This window comes from Strongylocentrotus purpuratus, unplaced genomic scaffold (assembly GCF_000002235.5).
Source record: "Strongylocentrotus purpuratus isolate Spur 01 unplaced genomic scaffold, Spur_5.0 spur5_scaffold_19, whole genome shotgun sequence".
Taxonomy (NCBI): Eukaryota; Metazoa; Echinodermata; class Echinoidea; order Camarodonta; family Strongylocentrotidae; genus Strongylocentrotus; species Strongylocentrotus purpuratus.
In genome coordinates, this window is record NW_022145604.1 from 1,978,370 (window position 1) to 1,990,065 (window position 11,696).

An 11,696-nucleotide genomic window follows, 5' to 3' on the forward strand; every position below is an offset into this window, starting at 1 on the left:
AGTAAACCTCATGCATACAATGTACATTGTGTACCGGTATGTGACTCTTTGTCTGCCGGTATAAGCAAGAAGTTAGCAGGTAAACACAAAACGGTTTGACAAAACAGAAATATCTGAAGTATGACAGGCAGTTTGAAAACATCTCTTTTGTTATTCCACAGAGAAATTATGTACATGTACATGTAGATGCAAATGATAAAATCTTCAAATCTAATTTGTTAAATCCTCCAGAATGAAAAAGAGGGCAAAGAGAAGGTGTTTTTCCTTTAATGAATCACTCAAACAATCAATACTTCAGGGGGGGGGGAGTAAAACAACAAAACAGGATTGAGAAATGTGACAGTCATTGTGACAAAATCCATTTTTATTATCTGAATACAGAACATTCACTCATAAATTTGCTTTAATGAATGTAGTAAATGTCACACAATTATAAATGAAATGCATTGCAGATCATATGAGTACATGTATTTGCATACAGAATATATTAAGCTAGAATTGTCTCTGTGAGCTACTTTTTGGGGGGAGGGTTGGGGTTGTTGCTGTTGTTGTTGTTATTGTTGGTTTTGTTTTCACTCCGATATTGAACACCATAGACTTGTACATACCTGTATACTCTATTTGTACAGGATATGATTATGACTCATCAACAATGCGCAATGCACATATATACTGACCAGTGATCACTGACCACACATGAGGTCCAATGGTCAGCCTAGCTTTGATGTCCAGTCCAGTACAGACAAGGTCATATAGTCTTCATTATAGAACATGAATCAATCACTTAATCATTCAGTCTAATTGATCTCGAGTCAATGAACCCCCAAGGACCCTCAACAAGGTAGGACCCTCAAGAGTACACATCAAAGTCAAATGAATAATCTACATGTACTGTACATGTACAGTCAACAGATAACGACAAAGGGCTTTCCAGAAGCTTGCCTACCACAGCAACAACTAAACTTGTACAAGGTGGATTTGAAATCATACAAATGCCTTGACAAACTGGTCAATTTAGCTCATCACCATGATTTGTTTTTGTAGAGTAAATGTAGAAGATACACGTACCTGTAAACTTGAATGAATCATCTGCTTAGAATCAGAAGGGCTTTAACTAAAAAATGTAGAGACACACATAATCCTTCTGACTATGAAGTGACATGTTAATAGCACGTCTCATTCATTGTGGATCAGATCAAAGGTTTAATACACTTTTGCTGATTTTAAAGGTAAAGACCAGTTATGGTCATGCGATTGCATTGTGAAAGAAACGTTGTGGAATCGATCAGAAAAGGTTGATCATCTAGCATCTAGCATCTGCAAGGTTTTGGAATCATCAAAATGATAAGAAATTTGGCCCATTCTTCATAAAGTTACAAGCACTATACACAGAAAGATGTATATGGGACTACCCTATATCTCTCACAGACCATGAGAGAAACAAATTTACCAAATATATGAATTAGTAGGCGGTTTCCCGGCAAATTTTTTATCATCATGTATTAGTCAAAACATATTCTTTCACATGATTGGTAATAAGAGCTTCCATTTCATTTTTTTAAATTGGGGCATTTCCAATACTGGTCTTTACCTTTAATAAAACATTGCACAAAACTGGTTGAACTTGACTGGAAAGGTTATCTTCTATCAATGGTTTTATCTAGGATCGGGTTTTCTATATATACTGACCTCCAACTTCCTATGAATTATATTACCTTCACCTGTACAGCCAGTTTCATATTAAATGTATAGTCGTACAAGGTGTAGGCCTACAGTGTACACGTACATGAGTTCTCTGCTATAGTGGTCACTTAATTCTTTTACCTATTTAGAACAATTTATTTGTTTTTGTAGTTTAAAGGATCAATATCATTTTGCATTCACTGTTTGTTGCTAGGTTAGACAAAGCCTCTGACAATTTTCAAGAGGTAACACCAGGGCTTAAATTAATCCAAGGCCACCAAGGCCATGGCCTTGGATGCCCCTGTGAGTGGCCTCAATGCCCCTCTCATTGGCCTTGGAGATTTTGTGTGCCCTTTCCAATTCTTCCTATTTGTGCTGTAATATAGGAATGTGCCCTACAGAAAAGTGGCCTTGCCCTGAAAGTACTGAAATTTAAGGCCTGTAACACTATCAATAGTGATTAGTGAATTATGTTTGGAAAGTGATCAAAGCATCTACCAAACCTTGCAGTCTTATATACCTACATATGATACAACATTACAATAAATCCATTCTTGGCCCGGTAAGTTGCACATTGCAAAGGGTGTTTTCTTTAAAAATTGACAAAACTTTGTTTCAGTATAAAACCAATTCTCAAAAAGAGCTCCAATGTAAAAACAACAGTCTATAGAGTTTAAGAAATGTTCTTGTACTGTGCAGGGGCCTATAGATACAGGTGTACATGTATATAAAAAGATAGAATTGTCAAGCCAACTTGAATCATATACATACTGTATCCCATATTCTGGTGGTAAGTGTGTACTTGTGATAACATTCTGGCACAGCTTTCTTTTAACACCATACCAAAATAACAACAACAACATCAACAGTTATAATAGGATTAAAGACATGTCCAGACTCCAGACAGTATACAACTTGGATTACAAGTTGGTAACAATAAGAAGTATTACCATATATTCCTATGGAAAACACCCACACACAATGACTCATCCTTCAAACTGCATACCATTTCTTTTAGTGATCTTTAACCCTATTTGTTCAAAGTTTTGCACACAGAGAATGGCTGGGAATGTTTTCTGAAGGGCCTGTCCTCATCAGACCAAAGTTGCAAAATAACCCGCTATTTTAACTTTTCCTGGCATCCATGTGACTCTTTTCCAAATGTACTCTTGTTTTGTATTAAAAAAATTCTTTGTTTTTGCCGAATAAATAATAACAATAATAGCCGATCTCAAATTAGCCAGCTAATATGCACCTTCATCAGCCCGCAGTTGCAATTAGTGGGCTGTTTGGTCGAGAAAAGATCCTGAGAAATCTTGATGAGCATATCAGTCTGGTGAAGACCACTTCGAGCTTTCTGGAAAATATCCTGAGTCTAAAAATAGCAGGTTATTTTGCAAACTTTGGTCTGATGATGACAGGCCTATTGGTACAAAGTCCATACATGCTCTTTGATTTCTCAGTTTGTCCTTGTCCTTGCCAGCTATTTTCTAAGGTCACCGTTCACCTCACCAATCAGTCTGAATTGGTCTCCTTTTCTTCCCAATCTTCCACTTTTAACAAAACAGATCTACATGTATACATGTATTGAGGCCCCACCCCCTGAGCTCTACAAGTACTGTGAACTGAATGTCTGAAAACCTTTTCAAGTCCATGGCTAAGCCTATAATCCCCACTGGTATGGCTACTATTGATGAAATCATGCCCTTTCTTATTTCAAAATGCTACAAGTACTATAACTGTAATTTTACAGTTATACAAGTGATTGAAGATAATGTAGTATAATATGGGTTTTTCTTCACATGTATCAGTATTAAGAAACATGCATAAAATTAATAGGATTTGGACCGTTTACAAGGTCGGTAACACAAATAATAGCACAGTTAATTGCTGTACAGATGTTTATAAATGTGTAATAATCACTGTAAAACATTCCCATTTGTGCAATGTTATATCCGTATAAAGGGATAAAATAGGACAGTGTTTGCGGTGTGAACAGGAAATAAAACCTTTTAAGTGTTTTAATAGTTTTGATAGTAATTAAGGACAAACTGTGCGGCTGAATAAATTAGCTCATGGCTAACATTGCAAGCAATATCACGCTCATCATTACAAAGTCCAACAATAGCCCACACATTTAAAGGGATACATCAGCTCACTGTACATAAACATACATGTATTATAGGTGACTTCTACTCTTCATGTTATTTCAGGAATATCAAACAAACAATACATTATACTTCCCAGTAAAAGGGGACAACTCCATTAAGATATAATATTCATATTAATCTTAATTTTCACTAATCATGCAATTGAAAAAAGTAATAAAACCTTATTTTGAAGCAGGAAAAAGTACAAATGATGATGCAAGTGCATGACCTGCAAGATCTTACCAACAGGTGTAGACAGTGCCAGTTGTGAATATTTGATACTAAATATTCTCATAATTCAATTGTTTATCACAGATATTTTGTGTTGACTCAATGACGAATCCGGTTTTATTAAGGTCAGAGTGGAGCCCAGCAAGGAGATCAATCGCTTCTTTTTTTCTTTGTTTTTAACAGTCAGGAGGCGTTCCTTTTTTCCTGAAAGAGATTCAAGGACCACAGTTCATAATGTCACAGCACACAATGTTATTCCCAAATGAATGAAAATAAACTTTCATAGGATAATGCAACTTTCCCAAACATTCCTGAAGCGCTAGTCATACCTCACACATCAAAGTACAGGTTATAAGGAATACATGTAGAACAAGCCCTTAGGTTGTAAATGTTTTAGGAGAAGGAATTGCAGTGCTCAAGAATTTTGCCATTAACATACCAACAAAGCCTCTATTTTGCATGTTCATGTACATAACATAAACAGAGCTCACAGTTATTATAAGATCCTACACCTACATGTACATGTATGTACCGGTATGCACAATACCAGTTACGGTAGATCAATTTCTCTTTTTATCCCCCCCCCCCCCCCCTACTGTACATGTACATGTATAACATCAACGCCCCCCCCCCCCCCCTATACAGTATCTCTCTCTCTCTCTTTCTCTCTCATTCATCTACTTACTCTCTCAATTTCATTCTATTTCTACTCCTGTAACTAAATACTTTAATTTCTCCCTACCCCACCCTTTTCTTACTCTTCCTATCTCTGTGACTTACAAACTTGTGTAGGCCTACATGTAATTTATGTGATGTTTCATACATTTTTTCCCCTTACGTGTAAAGTCTCTAATTGCCCAAACATCTAAAAGAAGCATGCATGTACTGTGCATGTACGTGTAGAGACTACCAGTATTCACAAAGTATTTTAATAATATATTTTTTTAACTCCAATATACAGTACAGTTGTGCACCACAACAATGCATGCAAAATGCGCAAAATCACAATTGGACCTTAACCACAATACCACAATGTGTTTATGTTGGAATATAAAAAAATACTTGCTTTGCTTTTCTCTCCAATCATCTGATCAAAGTGCATAAATGTACATACTTTTAATAGAGGTCTGTACAAATTTAGACATTGTTATTAGTGATAATGCTCAGAAAATAAGAAGGCTTGCGGAAGTACATGTAAATCATTTGGTATATTTCAGGCCTGAAATTCACTAATTTAAGGATGTAAAGTTTTTTCTCACAATTTAAAGTTATTAACTCTCTGGTTCTTTGTGTATAATGTAAATGTACTGTACACGTGTATTCCTACTTCCGTACACATTTTCCACCGTATCAATCAATCTATATTAATTGCCTGAATTACAAACAATGATGACTCATTTCATATTAATGTATGCATGTCATCTATTACACACACTCTGAACAAGTATTGATTCAACGCTGGGAATAACAACAGAAGTTGAAGTCAAACTCAAAATGGCAAAGTCCACAAACTGCCTCAGTCTCTAGAAATATTGACATATTTTCATGTCTTGACTGAGTCGACTTTCCTCAACTTTATTCCAGTAGTCCACTTTCTGCAAGTATACTGCTCTAATGCTTTATATACATGTATCTGTGGATTCTGTAAACGTTTATATACATGTATCTGTGGATTCTGTAAACGTATTTTAATTGTCTACAGTATTGTCACTACATAAAAACCAAATTTTCACATTATGATCCTACAATATAAACTAAGGAGGTAAAAACCCTTTGAATACATGTTTTAAAACATACATTGCTCCAACTATATATATTGTATTTGTTCTATTATTGTATTGTATGTATGTATTTTATTCTACATGTAGCTCCCTATGTTTTGCATTTGTGGAGAAATAAATTGAACTTTGAACTTTGAACTTTGAACTTTGAACTTTGAATACATACATGTACATGTAGGCCTACTATTAGCCTTTTCAAATTTAAACTGGAGTCCAGGAGAAGAGAGTACAATATACAGGGCTCGACACTAACAGGTGCCCAGGACAGATGGGTGCCTAAAGCCTGTAAACCTGGACCCCAAAGATTTTTAAGTTTTTACATCAGGGTAAATTATTTTAAAGATTTATGAGGCTACTTTTCAAACTTGCTTGCATGAAAATAACACTCTTTAATTTGTTTTGCATTGAACTCTGTGCATTTTTTTTTTTTTTTTTTTTTTTTTTTTTTTTTGGGGGGGGGCTCTTTTAGGCATTTCAGGGGCTAATTTGCCCCGAGCCCCCCTTTTTTTTCCCCCTAGTCTTTATACTGTAGGGCTTATGAATACAGATTGCAAAAAGTCAAGTCCAGATGGACCAGACCCCCTTCCAAAAAAGTTAGTGTGTACATTTACATTATACAAAATGAAATCATAGACAGATTGGTTCATTTAAAAAATGACATTCATCAAAACAGATAAAAATCACATGTCATGAAGTCAAAAAGACTTGTGATAAGACTAGCAAAGGTGATGATTAAGAGAGATAGATCCTACGGGATTAATAGAGCTGCATGTAGCATCCTCTCTTGCGTACCTTTGGATTAACAATTGGGTATGAATGCGCTGGTTACAAGCCATGGCGACGACAGAGGACAATTAATTAAATGCATCACTCCCTACGATTCCCATATTTGATCATACCATGGTATATTCTATAGTGCATGGACTGGGGTACATGAAAACTGTTTACATTACGCTAATTAAGCAAATTACTGTACAACTCAGTCTACATTGAACGTTGTAAATGCTGCTAACTATCATATTTCATTTTCTTTCTGGACAATTAATTTCGACCTAATGAATTTCATGTACATTGTACACACTAACAATATCCATTCCAATTCCAACTATTAAAGGTTAACATACAATGTACAATAGATGCATTAACATTATTGGTGATACATGTACATGTATGTACTTCCGCAAAAATACAGACAAGAACTCACTGCTGATGTACATTCAGATCATGCAATCTTCATTGATCACAAGCCCTTGCGTTGAAAGTGAACTGCTACGTTTGCATACAAGTACACTTAATGTTTTTTAGTTTTGTTTTCGGCCTAAATATATCGATGCGACATCAAACAATTAACAATATAGACAAATTATAAGGTGAGATAAAAAAAACTTTTGATTCACCGTTATTTTCACTACCAATCATTTCTTTAACTTTAAGACAATTTTGAAAACAGATTGTTTTCGTGGTCTAATATGGCCAATACAGACTGTGACCCCCCAAAAAAGCTTTGATTTATTACTAGTATTGTACAATTTTTATGTTTTACTTATTTTCTCTCAAACAGATTGTTTTCATGGACTACATGTAGAAACTAGATTTGAACTAACCGATACATGTCTGCAAAGCAGCGTATGGGCATGGCCCGTGACATGGATTTCCTAGCCTCCTTTTCTACATCAAACCTGTCTACACAGTTTCCTATACAACCGTAGTTAGACTATAAAGTCTAAATTCTACTCCATACTCAAGAAAAGTATTCCACGATCTATTGACAGGGCAAATAGACTAAACTCACTAAAGAGGTCAAATAGAATGCAAGCTCTGTTTCTGTCAAGTAGTGAATTTGCCAGAAAGAACAAAAACAACAAAAACAACAATGCTTTAGAAATTGACCATCAGGTACAACAATCACAACATTTTGCCCTAAAACCTAATAATATGAAAAATTATCATGTTGTGCATTATATTCAAGACTATCTTACTTTAATGTAACCATACACTGTACATGTATCTTTGCAACAGTTTTGCCAATTTTAACGAACAAAAATGTTTTAGAAATGGAAAGACTTGCTCTTTGTGATAAACCTGTACATGTAAGTGAATTCTGATTTACAATGTTTAAAAACCACCTGAAAGGCCAACTAATACATGCATCAATTTAAGAGTCAATTGTATAAAGTTTGTTTTGCTCACTACAAAATAGATTTGCCATGGCAACGTTTGAAATAACATCAGTTAAAATAGGATGTTTCTTCTGAAAACGCACTATCCTTATTACACACAATATGCAAAACAGGAAAATATGTGGTATACCTGTATATATACAAGTTACCAAAGACCAATTACACCCACATACAATTCAACACACTCACATTAAAGATACAGTAACTTAAAGACGAATGTGTCAGGATGTTATTAGAGCTCGACAAACAGACGAGGAACGCTGTCGAATGACAATCGGTCACTCCTACGGTGTGGTCAAAAGTATTGCGTCACTGTTTCCTGAACTTTAGCTGAGCACCGATATATGTTCCTGTCATTAACAGACTACTGACCTACATGTACATCCCCATGCTTTGTCTCTTATACAGTTGCCAAATTTTGCAATCAAGTTGTTATACATTTATGATTGAAGTGATCTGTCTGTACATTGGCCATGTATTGTATTAGAGAATGTACATTAATTGTCAATAGCGAATTTTTGAAATGTCCTAAGGTTCTCCTTCATGTACATTACCTGTGTTGAATACAGTAGCCTATCTAGTCTGCAGATTAAACATGAATGGAATAAAGTTGTTTGGGAGATCAGAAACAAAGAATTACAGTACAGTGTACAGCAAAAAAAGAGAGAATTTTACACAATGTAGAGATGAAGACAAGTTGACAACACCCCCCCCCCCCCCCTCTCTCTCTCTCTCTCTCTCTCCTCTGGCCCACAAAATTGTGTACCTCCCCCTCCCCCCTTTTTTTCTCTCTCTATCTCTCTCTCTCTCTCTCTCTCTCTCTCTCTTCCAACCCCCTTAATGCGTGTGGAGATATGAAGTAAGGGAGTCTGCACAAAACTAAATCTGATGTCCGAAAGTCCTTCGCTGAATGCTGATGCAGTCTTTCAAATCCAGGTATGGAGGAGTGTATGGAGGAGTGTATGGAGAAGGAAGATGAAGCACCAATATCTTTGATGAATGCAGGTCACTGCTCATCCCAGACAGGTTCAAAAGCCTTGAACAGCTTTTGTCTTTTACTTTTCTTTCCGTATTCATGGATGCGCGAAAAATAAAACAAGTAAGAAAAAGTTCTGTAAAAGTCCCATAGGCTCATTGGTGTTGCTTCCCTATAACAGACAAACAATTTCATGATCTATGATAATAATGAAAAACTGAAAATCAATTGAAAAATTGGGGAAAAATTAAATGACATTTAATCAGAGCTATGGTTATGATTCAGTGCTAAAACTGCTGAGAAAAATAAAAGGGGAGAAACAAATCAATGACAAAAGTTTGTATTTTAAAAGCTGGTTGGCTCTGATCTGTATTAAATGTTGTGTCATATCCAGAGGTTCTGTCACTGCTTCAAAGCATTCAAGCTAAATCTAGGTCACAGTATTAGCAAAAGAATGTGAAAGGCAATAATAAAGTGTCCTGTATATTTTGAGCTGTCAATGTGCAATCAACCTGTAACCTGCTAAATTAAAAAAGAGGGAATAAAGGAGGGAAATATGTAAACTCTAGTCTAGGTGTACAGTGTAACAGACTGATCGCAAACAAATTGTGGTCACTTACCAAAATCGTCATGAAGCGATCATCGAGGTCTGTCTTCTCCGGCATGGCTTGTTTTGGAGCCATCATTGGGTAGCTATTCCGCCGCTTGAGCTGGGGAGAACTCTCTCCGTTCCCCATGCTTGAAAGAGTCTTTTCTCAATCGATTCAAAGGTCCCTGCTCCCTGAATAAAATCCAGTCAGTTGATTCCTTTAAAAAAAGACAAGGAAAAACTGCATCTCAAAACTTGTCCTTACTTCCACAAAAGTTCAATGTTCTTCTAGAAAAAAATAAAGTTCATGGATCTAGTCTCTAGATCATACCAGGGAGGTGAGTCCTTTATCGCAAATACTGGAAGAATGCTGAGACATCAGTCGAGCTTCCAGGTCTATCATCTTGGTCTTGATCTTCTTGTACTCATAATCATTCTCATTATACATGTACATGTATATAAGTCAGAGAGGCAGAGGGGCAAGATGTTGCATCTTGACTGGACAATGTAGCATGTACATGTACAATGTCTCAGGAGCAAAGAAATCAAAGAAATCAGTTCGAGTATTGAGAGATATGACACTGTTCCTTCCAGCAATGATCAAGCCTGGTTTTGATCATAGAACAGAAAGCGAACTGTGGTGATCAGATGTAATAATTTGCAGTGTGATTGTTCTACAGAGTAGACCCTAGGCCCTAGCTAATGTTTCCTGGTTGTTACCTTGTCAAATGATAAGATCAAAGCACAACATTAGAAGCAACATTCACAAGTCAATGACATGCCAGGATTGCGACTGTCAGTGTCATGACATTACAATTGTCAATAAATAATTTCAAACTTATAAAATATTGGGCCTAGGGTAGGGTCTAAAGTTAGATCTAACTCCAATTTCCAACAGCCAAAACAACATCAAATTCAAAATAGCACATCGTCGATAGAAAAACATGGTTTTTCACAAAACATCAGCATACAAACTTAAGAAAACAACATAATGCTCTACTCTATAGTCTTATAATGTTTAGATTGTCTTCAAAAGGCAACACTAAAACAGATTAACGGTAACAACACAAATTAAAAGGCGCGCGTAGACACCATCGTTCATCTCATACCGTATTACCTCTCCCTGTACTCCGGCAGAAACCGTTAGCAACGAAACGAACCAAAAGTGGGGCGAGATAAACATTTAACTCACCTAATTTTTTCACGCTGACGATACTTGATATCACACAGTATTAATCCAAATTGTATATAAAACTACAGCACAAGTTATCCACGGTGAAAAAAAGAAGCTATAAATCTGAAAAATGTAAGAATACAAAGTTTCCAAAGTTAGTAGACAACTCCATCAGACCTTCGAACTCGAAGTAGAGGCGTTTAATAAATAACGCAAATGCATGTGGCCTACAGTGCATGCAGTATATAGTACGGTGTATAAGATCGCGGTATCGATTCAATTAAACGTACACAATGTAGTTGTCTTTAAAAACAGACTAATTGTTGCTTCCATCAAAATTACTACTCTGACATTTAGGTCTTACTCTTAATTATTTCACAGTACTTAAAATACCTTTTATTTCATGCCCATAATACTCATTTTATAATATTGTATGAAGTATAACGCATATGTGTTCTTTTTTAACGATGTAGAATTTGACCAATTATTACATTTACCCTACTTTAAGACTAAGACTAAGAGTAAATCATCATCAGGCATAAACAAAAATTAAACAAAAGGTGTTGTACTGCCCTTTGCAACCGACCCAAAACGTTTGAAATCGACGGTCGGCTTTTTAAAAGTAATAGTTTACCGTTTTTAAGAAGAAAAAATGTATTAAATCATTTAACTGAGAAATATTAGCCCAAAGAGGAAATTTAAAAAAAAAAAATTCCGACCGACCGACCCATGTTTTGGCACCTAAAGGGCAATAAAACATCTTTCTCTTTTTTTAGGCCTGGTCGAGAAGATGATGAAGAAGAAGGTGAAGATGAAGAATTAAAAGTTTTTAAAAAAGAAGCAGGATGAGAAGAAGAAATAGAAGAAGAAGAAGAAGAAGAAGAAGAAGAAGAAGAAGAAGAAGAACGAGTAAAAGAAAAGAAGAAGATGAT

General features: G+C 35.7%; 2 long non-coding RNA genes across 3 annotated transcripts; both read right to left on the reverse strand.

Moving 5' to 3' along the window:
- Positions 1–4,979: 4,979 nt before the first annotated feature.
- On the reverse strand, positions 4,980–5,867 carry LOC115925902. Its single transcript, XR_004064846.1, has 2 exons — positions 5,715–5,867; positions 4,980–5,681 (listed from the first exon to the last, which is right to left on the reverse strand). It is a non-coding gene; the product is annotated as an uncharacterized LOC115925902 (long non-coding RNA).
- Positions 5,868–8,820: 2,953 nt separating this feature from the next.
- LOC115925952 lies at positions 8,821–10,982 on the reverse strand. Of its 2 annotated transcripts, XR_004064883.1 has the most exons (3): positions 10,783–10,982; positions 9,622–9,808; positions 8,821–9,088 (listed from the first exon to the last, which is right to left on the reverse strand). It is a non-coding gene; the product is annotated as an uncharacterized LOC115925952 (long non-coding RNA). The 2 variants fall into 2 exon arrangements; XR_004064882.1 differs by lacking the exon at positions 8,821–9,088 and having other exon boundaries at positions 9,621–9,808.
- Between the last annotated feature and the right edge of the window lie 714 nt (positions 10,983–11,696).